Genomic DNA, 11,621 nt, shown 5'->3' with positions numbered 1-11,621 from the left:
CGGCCGCTCAGCTCTCCTGAGCGGGCGCTCAGCTCTGCTGAGCGGGCGCCCAGCTACTGACTGGAAAAAATATTCTGATGAATCTTGTTTTGGCCATAACTTGAGTTCTACTCGTCAGAATTAGGCGATTCAACTGCCCACGCGAAGCTATTGAGATTCTCTACAACTTGACAATGGCCTTGGATTCCAATTCTGATCACTTTTCATCATATTTCCTTTAAAAGCTCTTTTCTTCATTTAACTGATACCTGAAATGCAATAACACAAAAACACATCAAAATACCAACAACTTGAGTCCAAAACACCAATTTAAGCTTGTAATAAAGCATTCCAAGTGGATATAAAATCCACTTATCACACCCCCAAACTTGAATCGATGCTTGTCCTCAAGCATAAACAGACTCAAAACTACAAAATAAACCTAATGTATGAATGCAACTACGTGAATGCAACTAAATGATAATGCAATCGATCCCCTCAGAATAACCATAACCAAATGAATAAGCCAATGCCTCTAAAAATGCAATAACTTGAAACAGAGTTCGAATAAATCCCACAAACCAACTCACAAACCAGAAACGTGCGTGTGTGAATGCTTAACAGATATACTCTCGATACTAGATCAATAACCATAACTTATCTATCATCGAAACAATCAAAAGTTTATAAACAGAATAGACAATAAACACATTATGACTCACAACACCTCCTTTCTACTAGAGTTATACAAGGATTCACACTATTATTGAACAGATAGCAAAGATGCTTATTTGATCGTGCAATGAATGAGGTCCCAAAAGACTTATACAATAATACCCATGTAGCGAGCGTTAGGTTAGCGGATCCCAGACTATAAAAGCCTTAGGTCACTAGGCACAAAGTCCCCTAGAACTTAATAACTCGAGTATTAAAGAGCTCACTCTTGATCAATTGTGCATAAACACATACTTTTTTTCTTTCTTTTTTTTCTCTTTTTTCTTTTTTTTTCCTTTTTTTTCAACAATTTCTGAATGAGTGCGTTTCGCTCCATCTCATTCAACCCTAGACTACTCATAAAAATATGAGCTGGCTACTAGCCATTTGACGCCTAGCCTTACAACAACTAGCAATGAAATCCAAGTTTTTCTCCAGATAAAAAAAAATCAGTGTTTTTACGTCATTACGAGAATATCACAAATTCTAAATATAACCAAGTGATTAAATCTCAACAACAAACAAGTATGATCATGATCTAGATCAAAAGCAACCCTATAAGACTTTATGAAAATATTTATTTCTGGCATGCAAATCAATTCATTAAGACTTAAACATCCCTCTATTCCTCATCACCACACTCAAATCAACATCAACTTATCCAATATCATAGTTCATCTTAAGGGATCATGCTAAATATGCATGCAAATGCAACTATATGAAATTACATAAAAACAAACAAATATGTCCTAAATGAACAATCATGCAAAAATATGAATGAACTACAACTAAACATGCAACATAAATCTATATGAATCTATATGGACACACACTACTAATTCTTACATTATCACCCCCAAACTTAAAATTTTCAATGTCCTCATTGAAGGTAATAATAAGGATTTCAGGCATACCTAGTTGTCGGAAAGATCACCCTCTTCGGGTGGAGGATCAGGTGGCCAATCAACCTCGCCACTAGTGTCTCGGAAAATAGTACCGAAAGCGTGTGTCAAATCTTCAGCAAAATGACGGTGAATGTCGTGCATGGCCTCCATACGCCTAATTACTCGCCTGTACTGCTCCTCACCAACACCAGTCCTATCAACTACCTGCTGCACATGAGAAGAACCCTCTATAGGCACTGGAGGATCCGTTCGACTACCCTCTACATCATCAAAGATATATCCCAACCCCTTGTCAGGGGGTGCACCTAAGAATGAATAACTCAAGTGATTTGGTAGTGGGTTGAGCTCAAGTGTAGGAGCATCTTCAATAGACGACTCGAGACGATCCTGAGAAATTTTCAGCTCTGCTAACCCAAGAGAATCGAATGGCACATCCAACTTCCTCTTCCACAGAGGTGCATTCAAAACCTGAATTTGCTCTACTTTAAAGCACTCCTCTTTAGCTGTGGGTAATTTTATTTCCTTGAACACATTGAAAGTGACCTTCTGATCATGAACCTTCATCGTAAGCTCTCCTTTTTGCACATCGATCATAGTTCGGCCTGTAGCCAAGAATGGTCTTCCCAAGATAATGGGAATCTTCTTATCTTCATCGAAATCAAGAATTACAAAGTCAGCAGGGAAGAAGAGTTTATCCACCTTGACCAAGACATCCTCCACTATACCTCGTGGATAAGCGATGGAACGGTCAGCTAGTTGCAATGACATGTATGTTAGTTTCGGCTCAGGCAGACCAAGCTTCTTGAAGATAGATAAGGGCATCAGATTGATGCTAGCTCCTAAATCACATAACACTTGTCGAACGACAAGTTTCCGATGGTGCAAGGAATAGTGAAGCTTCCAGGATCTTTAAGCTTCGGAGGCAACTTCTGTTGCAGCACAGCACTGCATTCCTCCGTTAGAGCAACGGTCTCTAAGTCATCGAGCTTCACTTTCCGAGAGAGAATACCTTTCATAAACCTCGCATAGCTAGGCATCTGCTCAAGAGCTTCAGCGAAAGGTATGTTGATATGAAGTTTCTTGAACACCTCCAAAAACTTCTCAAACTGCTTATCCGGATTTTTCTTCTGCAACCTCTTTGGAAAAGGAGGTGGAGGATAGATCTTTTTCTCCCCTGTATTACCCTCAGGAGGAGTGTGTTCCACAGTAGTCTTCCTTGGTTCCACCTCTACTTCCTTCTGCACATCTTCTTCAGTCACAACTGCATTTTCTGAATCTTGAGATTTTTTAGGCTCTTCGTCTTGCTGAATTTGGGGGCTTGCGACCTTTCCAGACCTTAAGGTGATGACGTTCACTTGTTCTTCAACTTCCCTCTTGCCTGGATTTGTTTCTGTATCACTAGGAAGCATTTCTGGTGGTCGATTCAATAAGGCATTAACAATTTTCCCTATTTGGTTCTCCAGATTCTGGATGGAAACAGCATGGCTTTGGCATATAAGAGCCTGGTTTTTGTACATAAGCCTCAACTCCTCCAATTCATATTTTTCATTCAAAGATAGACCTGCATCATTAGTTTGTTGTTGAAGTTGGAGTTGTTGTCTTGGTGTAAATTGTTGCTGAAAACCAGGAGGGTTAAATAGCTTATTTGCAAACTGCTGGAATGGCTGTTGCATCGCATTCTGATTGTTGCTCCAGCTGAAGTTAGGATGATTCCAGTTGTCAGGATGATAAGTGTCTGGAACTGGTTGCTGCGATCTCTGAAAGTTGCTCACAAACTGAGCTGAGTCACTAGATATAGCGCATTGCTCTGTCGCATGCGGACCTGCACACAGCTCACAAACACTGGTTATCTGCTTAACACCATAGTTAGCCAGAGAATCGATCTTCATAGACAACGCCTTTAGTTGAGCAGTGATAGCCGTAGCTGTATCCACCTCAAGAACTCCTGCTACCTTGCCCTGTGGACATCTCTGGGTTGGATACTGATATTCATTAGTAGCCATCAGTTCAATTAGATCATAAGCTTCCTCATAGCTCTTTGCACATAATGCTCCGCCTGATACTGCATCGAGTATGGGTCTGGACTGTGCTCCCAACCCATTGTAAAAACAAGTGATGATCATCCAATCAGGAATTCCATGATGAGGACACTTCCTAAGCATCTCCTTGTAGCGCTCCGAAGCTTCACATAGCGATTCTCCCGTTTGCTACACAAATTGAGTAATAGCGTTCCTCATTGCAGCTGTCTTCGCCATAGGGAAGAATTTAGTAAGAAAATTCTGAGCAAGATCTTCCCAAGTAGTAATCGAACCAGCTGGTAGAGAGTGTAAACAGCTCTTAGCGTTGTCCCTCAAAGAGAATGGGAATAGTCTCAGCTTCACAGCATCTTCGGAAACACCGTTGAACATGAAGGTGTCGCAGATCTCAATGAAATCCCTAATGTGCGTATTGGGATCTTCCATTGGAGAACCCCCAAACTGGACTGAAGTCTGTACCCATTGAATTATGCCAGGCTTGATCTCAAAGGTATTAGCTGTGATAGCTGGCCGGACAATGCTAGATTGAATGTCATTGATCTTGGGTTGAGAAAAATCCATCAAGGCTTTCGTTCGTGCTGCTGGATCTCCCATTGTAATGAGTACCTGAAATACAAACAAATAAACCGTAAAAGTAAAAGAATCCGAGTCAGTGAACTTTAACGACCACTGATGACAAGCACATAAACTAAAAATTAACACCGAGTCCCCGACAGCGGCGCCAAAAACTTGTTAGGGCGAAAACACGCGCTAATATTCACGCAAGTATACGCGTTCGCAAGTAGTATAAGATATAAATCAGATTCGTTCCCACAGAGACTGGTTTAGGTTAAGTTCAATTTATGCACCTATGCAACAATGTATGGTTATCGCTCAATGCTAAGACAAATAACAAATTGGGTTTTTATTAAACTAAGAGATTATACTAAATAACATTAACTAAGAGAATTGAAGTTGAATTACTATATATGACAAACATGGGATTCTAACTTCATTATATACTTCATTCAATAGCCTTATTGTTCTTAACCTTAGCATGTGATGGTGATGACACTAATCAGATAACACGAAACTGATAAACGCCAACTTTCGTTGCACGAGTACCATTCTACCAGACATCCACAAAAGAGATAGAAGCTGAATAGGCACCAATTATATTGAGACCCTATATGTCTATAGAATTTGACAACATAACAGTTTAAGAACAAGTTATCTATCTTAATTACATAGGGCAAGTAAAACAGTTAGAGTTACCTACGAATCATGCATACAATACATGAACCTATGCTAGCATGGCAAGTTCTAAACCTCTATATTCACTGTCGCTTCAATAGAGATTAACACGCTATCTTATATGTTACCTACGCACATAAGACGAATAAGCACAACCAATACTAGGATATCAATCAATCACCACACACCAAGATATCGAAACAATTAATTATTGAAATCCATAAGTAAATCCGCTAGAATCCCATGACAACGATTAGCCCATAATCGAACTCATCATCACCATGGGTTCCAATGAAAGCATGGTATAAACAAGGTCTTAATAAACTAAATAATAATCAAAGTACGAATAAACGAGATCTAGGTTCAACAAGAACGAAAACGAGCATCCAAAGTTATAACTAATTCAAAGAATCACAAGTTGAAAACAAGATCTTCTTTTTCGGAGTTGTTCTGTGCTTCTAGGTCTTCTCCTTGGTATCCCAATCTTCCCGGATGATGAAAACCCTTTTTTTAAGTATATATACGCCCCTAGTGGACCTGGACCCTTAAAATCGTCAAATTCTACTCAAAAAAGGCTTTTTCAGCGAAATCAGCGACCAACCGCCTCCTAAGCGGCCGCTCAGCTCTCCTGAGCGGGCGCTCAGCTCTCTGAGCGGGCGCTCAGCTCTGCTGAGCGGGCGCTCAGCTCTGCTGAGCGGGCGCTCAGCTACTGACTGGAAAAAATATTCTGATGAATCTTGTTTTGGCCATAACTTGAGTTCTACTCGTCAGAATTAGGCGATTCAACTGCCCACGCGAAGCTATTGAGATTCTCTACAACTTGAAAATGGCCTTGGATTCCAATTCTGATCACTTTTTATCATATTTCCTTTAAAAGCTCTTTTCTTCATTTAACTGATACCTGAAATGCAATAACACAAAAACACATCAAAATACCAACAACTTGAGTCCAAAACACCAATTTAAGCTTATAATAAAGCATTCCAAGTGGATATAAAATCCACTTATCACTGCACTAGGACGATTCATCTCCAAGTCAGGAGACAAGTGCTTGTCATTCTTCAAGTCACTAAAGAATATCAAAGACTTTGTATGGAATGAGGAAAGCCAGAAGGCATTCGAAGAGTTAAAGAAGTATATGGATCAGGCCCCGTTGTTGGCCAAACCATCTTGGAATGAAGTTTTATTCTTATACTTGGCCGTTTCAGAGAGCGCGTTGAGCGCGGTGTTAGTTAAGGAGGAGCTAAAAGTCCAGAAACCCGTATATTATGTCAGCAAAATTCTGCATGGTGCTGAATTGAATTATTCAACTATTGAGAAATTTGCTCTAGCCTTGATAACGGCTTCGAGAAAATTGCGTCCTTACTTTCAGGCTCATCAGATTGAGGTGCTAATGAATCAGCCACTGAGAAATATCATTCACAGTCCCAAGGCAAGTGGGAGACTGATTAAGTGGGCAATAGAGTTGGGAGAGTTCGATCTCAAGTATAAGCCACGTACGGCCATAAAAGCCCAGGCACTAGCTGACTTCGTGGTGGAATGTACCATAATCAACCAAGAAGTCGGGGGGCAGGAAGATACCATACCTCAAGATAAGGGAGTCGACAATGGGGACAGGGAGAAGGATGATAAGGAGAAAGAATATTGGGTTCTCTATTTTGATGGAGCATCAAAAACAAATTCCAATGGAGCAGGGTTGGTTTTGCAAAGCCCTGATGGATTCTTAATTGAGTATGCTATGAAGCTAGACTTCCCAACCACAAACAATGAGGCAGAGTATGAAGCCCTGATTACTGGCCTTGGTCTAGCTGGGACACTTAGAGTCAAAAACTTAAAGGTCCGTGGAGACTCGAAGCTGATCATATCCCAGGTAAAGGGAGAATTTGAGGCAAGAGATGATACTATGGCTAAGTATGTCCGCCTATTAAGGGCTGTGATGACCCAATTTAATGAATGCCATGTTGAACACATTCCAAGGGAAGAAAATGCTAAGGCAGATGCGCTATCAAAGTTTGCTTCATCTGAGATAGAAGAAAGTTCGGGAAGTGTGTACTTCTGTGTTTTGAAGACACGAAGCATAGATGTTAAGCTTGTGGCTCCCATAGGCCTGGGGACGTCATGGATTGATCCTATCAAGGCTCACATTCAAACCAGTTGGTTGCCAAGTGATGCAACTGAAGCACGGAAGTTAACTGTTCGAGCACTAAGGTACTCTTTAATAGATGGGATTCTTTACAAAAGATCTTTCGTGGTTCCCTACTTGAGGTGTCTCAGGCCCGATGAGCCACGCTTGGCTCTTGAAGAAGTGCATGAAGGTGTTTGTGGACAACACTTGGGGGGCAGGGCCCTGGCTCATAAGATAACTCGTCTAGGCTTTTATTGGCCGGAAATGATGGCTGATGCCAAAGAATATGTGAAAAAGTGCGACCGCTGTCAGAAGCATGCACCTGTTGTTAGATAACCTCCTGAGATGCTGACATCTATCAACTCGCCTATTCCCTTTGCTATGTGGGGAATGGATATTCTAGGGCCTTTCCCTATGGCCACGGCACAAAGAAAGTTCCTGATTGTAGCCATTGATTATTTCACTAAGTGGATTGAAGCCAAACCCTTGGCCAAAATCACAACTAAACAAGTTGCACAATTCCTGTGGGAAAACATTATGTGCCGATATGGAATTCCCCGTGTCCTAGTCACCGACAATGGAACGCAGTTTAACAACGAGCAATTCAAGAAATATTGTGAAGAAAATGAAATTGAGTTACGGTTCACCTCCGTGGCTCACCCACAAGCCAATGGGCAAGCAGAAGTAGCAAATCGAATAATCCTGGATGGACTAAAGAAGAGGATCGAGAAGTCAAAAAATAATTGGGTGGATGAGATACTTCCCATATTGTGGGCCTATAGGACTACTTGTAGAGTCACGACAGGAGCAACTCCCTTCATGTTGGCGTATGGGGCAGAAGCAGTAGTTCCAGTGGAGATATCACATTCCTCTCCAAGGATTCAGGCTTTCAATGCCGAGGAAAATGAGGAAGGACAAAGGTTGGCTCTAGACTTAATCGATGAAGTGCGAGATGAAGCACATGCAAAGATAGTAGAGTATCAGAAGAAGGCTTCATTCTACTACAACTTAAGGGTTAAAGAAAGGTTCTTTAAATAAGGTGACCTAGTCTTGAGGAAGATAGAAGCTTCTGGGGTAGGACAGAAAGGGAAACTTCCCCCAAATTAGGAAGGGCCGTACAAAGTCAAGAGCGTTCAGGGTAGAGGAACCTACAAGCTGGAGACTATGGATGGTTTTGAAGTCCCGAGAACCTGGCACGCACAAAACCTGAAGGTTTACTACGTGTAAGATAGTCGAAGTACGATTCTCACTTGTCATTGTGACAAGTAGGTTTAAAAGCACCTTGAAGCTTTATTTGCATAGGATTTTTATTTTCTAGCTATTATTGATCAGGGTCGAACCCATATTATGTAAGGTTTTGGAAAACCAGACTTGAAATTGAAGAGTTCGAACTTATTTCAACATATGGATGTTTGAATTGTGATAATACTTGTGTGGCCCATTAGGGCAAGTTTGAATATTAAAGTATCGGAAAAATAAAGGAGAGAATGCGAATAAGGAAAGTAGCATATAAAATAGCCCCGGAGGGTAATAAGTTTTAATACAAACAAAAGTCCAGACATAAGTTAAGGATAAAATTACAGAATAGAAAAACTACTCCTCCATGCGGGAGCCTTCATTCTCTTGCTCCTTATCAGCGCCTTCAGCATCCTTCGCAAGAGAAGCGGGAGGAGAAGCAGTGTTAGGATCCAAGATGCGATCATCTGGCTGAGGGGAGTTGAATAGGGCGTCTATGCAGTCCTCCGACTCAGCCTGCTCGGGACTTATAAAGTCCTTAGGGTCGACTAAGCCCGGGTGCTTCTCAGAAACCGCCTTTACGGCCGCATCCCATCCCTGAGTAAACTGTAGGGAATAAAGACCCTCATCATGAATCTCCATGAGATTCTTAAACTTGTCAGAATCCATGTAGTCATCAATGAGCTTATCCTTATCGCTCCTAAGTTTCACCAGCTCGGAATGAGCCTTAGCCAGCTCCTCTTTCTTCGTGTCCAGCTTCTTCTCCAGGACCTTGGCTCTCTCTTCCCATTTCTTCATCTCCTTCTCAAACCCATCTGAGTTACCCTTCCAGGACCTAGCCTGGTGGAGGGCCGCCTGGAAGTAGGTATTACTCTGCAAAGAAATATGTATGAGTTAGCACAAGTTCGTTGAAATACGAAAAAGTTGGGATTCAAAGAAAAAGAGAAAAAAGAAAGTTACCGCAGCTTGGGCTTGAGAACCCAGAAGCTCAATAGTCTCGATATCACTCCCCGTAACAATGTCAGTAAAGTCATGGGGAGTGATGGAATGGTACGACCAATCCTTAGCATGTTTGGTGGATCCAACCACCGTATCGCTCCTCCTGAAGCCCCAGTTAGGCCTGAAGGAATGTGCCTTAAGTGGAGGATCCACATCATCCCTCAACTCGACCACCGGGACGTGGGGCTTAAGAAAAGAAGGACTATCAGGTTTGCTCCTGGGGTCCTTGTTTAGCTTGGCCCTCTTCTGGCGGCCTGACTCCCCTTCCTTGGGCCTGTTGACATTATTGATGGCCTCGCAAGCTGAAAAAGAAAGATAGAAAGAATATTAAATTGCAGGAGAGGTAAAACGTTACAATTAAAGGGAAGGAAAAATGGTTATCCAGTTATAAATTTACCCTTATCACCGGCCTGAGAGAGACCGACTTTCTTCAAGGAAAACTCCTCTAAGAGGGTCCAGGTGTCTATTTTCCCATCATCTGAAATTAAGGCTTGGTAGGCCACCTCCTCCTCATCAGATAATCTGATGCTACCTGGACTCCCATCTGATACTTTGCAAAAGGGCCTACGAAAGAGTGTGGCCCAATCACCCCCAGCCCAGGTTAGCCTCACAAACTCATCCCTCCATTTGGGGTTGTTCTCAACTATGGAATTACTATCAAAGATATGAGGGATTTTGGGCCGTTAACGAATTAAAACCCAACCTGGTTGACTCATGGCGCTATTATAGAATTGGAAAACTTTCCTAAAGACAGCTACGGAAAGAGGAAAATTGTTTCTAAGACAAAGGACCATAAAACAGATATTGTTCCTCCAAGCGTTAGGAGGGAGTTGACAAGGGTTAATTTGTACATCGGCAAGCAAGCGAGGAATAAATTCATGGAATGGGAACCTAAGACCCGCGGTCAGGGCTCCTCGATAGATAAACAAAGTATCCCCCTCCCAATTACAAGTCCTATCCCCGGGGGCGGCTGGAGTGATCCTAAGGTGGGGTGGAAGTCTATACAGGGTGTTCATGGACTCTATCCTACCATCTAACTCATGAAAGATGTTACCATGGTTATACGAATCTAACTCAGATAGAGAGGGATATTCATCACCTCTCGAGTTAATCATATCAAGTAGGGAAGTATATGAAGATTGAATTTGAATGTTTGTACCTCTCTTAGAGACATTCATCTTCTGTAAACGAGCCAAGTCACGATCCGCCATTGATATGCTTTGATTGAAGGCTTGAAACCCAGAAAAACCTGAGAAAGGTGGAGCTGCGGTGGCTGAGGACGCCGGAAATCGCCTTCTCAAAGGAAGAACTCTAGAGAGATTTATGAGAGAAAATGAGAAATGTGAAGTGAAGTGAGGATTCTCACTTCACACTACACTTATATAGGAGAAAAGCTCGGAATATGAGGCGTTTCTAGGCCCATTTAGCCAGGCCCAACCTAAAAGCCCATCTACCAGAAATATCAGGAATAATCTAGAAGCTACTGTGGAAAATGAAGGGTCAAAAATCGACCAGAATTTTAAAATGGTTCGATCAGAGTCCTAATCGACAAAGAAAAAAATCCTAATCGATACTTCAATCGATCAAGAGGGAAGAAACCTATTAAGTTCAATCAGAGTCCTGATCGACGCCAAACAGAATCCTAATCGATACTTTATTCGAACAGAAGGAAAGAAATCCCCTAAGTTCGATCAGAGTCCTGATCGACCCCAAAAAGGATCCTGATCGATATCTCATTCGAGCAAGAAGGAAGAAAAACACTAAGATCGATCAGAGTCCTGATCGACACAGAAGAGAATCCAGATCGGTATTTCATTCGATCAGAACGGTAGAAAGCCACCTAGTTCGATCAGAATCCTGATCGAAATCGATCAAGAATTCTGGTCGATTAAGCCCATGTTTCAGTCGACTAAAGTGTCACTTTGAAGGCCATTTCGATCAGAGTCCTGATCGAAATCGATCAGGAATCCTGGTCGATTCCGTATAGATCCTAATCGAAGATCACGTCGACCAGAATGTTAGTTCCTGAGCTAGTTCGATCAGGATCCTGATCGATTTTTTATACGTCCTGATCGATTTTAAGGCAGAAAATTAGGGAAAAATCCAGAAATTAAGGATAAATCCCAGAAAATTAGGGGAAAATCCAGAAATTAAGGATAAATCCCAGAAATTAAGGATAAATCCCAGAAATTAAGGATAAATCCCAGAAAATTAGGGAAAAATCCAGAAATTAAGGATAAATCCCAGAAATTAAGGATAAATCCCAGAAAATTAGGGAAAAATCCAGAAATTAAGGATAAATCCCAGAAATTAAGGATAAATCCCATAAAATTAGGGAAAAATCCAGAAATTAAGGATAAATCCCAGAAAATCAGGGAAAAACCCAGAAATTAA

The 11,621-nt window shown here is 41.5% G+C and overlaps 1 non-coding gene across 1 annotated transcript; it reads left to right on the top strand.

Annotated features, from left to right (window-relative positions):
• The first annotated feature begins 3,731 nt into the window (after positions 1-3,731).
• On the top strand, positions 3,732-3,838 carry LOC141709604 (small nucleolar RNA R71). The gene has a single exon (XR_012570170.1). It is a non-coding gene; the product is annotated as a small nucleolar RNA R71 (small nucleolar RNA).
• Positions 3,839-11,621: the final 7,783 nt, after the last annotated feature.

The sequence above is a fragment of the Apium graveolens genome, chromosome 2, assembly GCF_009905375.1.
Source record: "Apium graveolens cultivar Ventura chromosome 2, ASM990537v1, whole genome shotgun sequence".
Lineage (NCBI taxonomy): Eukaryota > Viridiplantae > Streptophyta > Magnoliopsida > Apiales > Apiaceae > Apium > Apium graveolens.
Note: the sequence above shows the minus strand (reverse complement) of the source record. Positions and strands in the feature narration are given on the sequence as shown.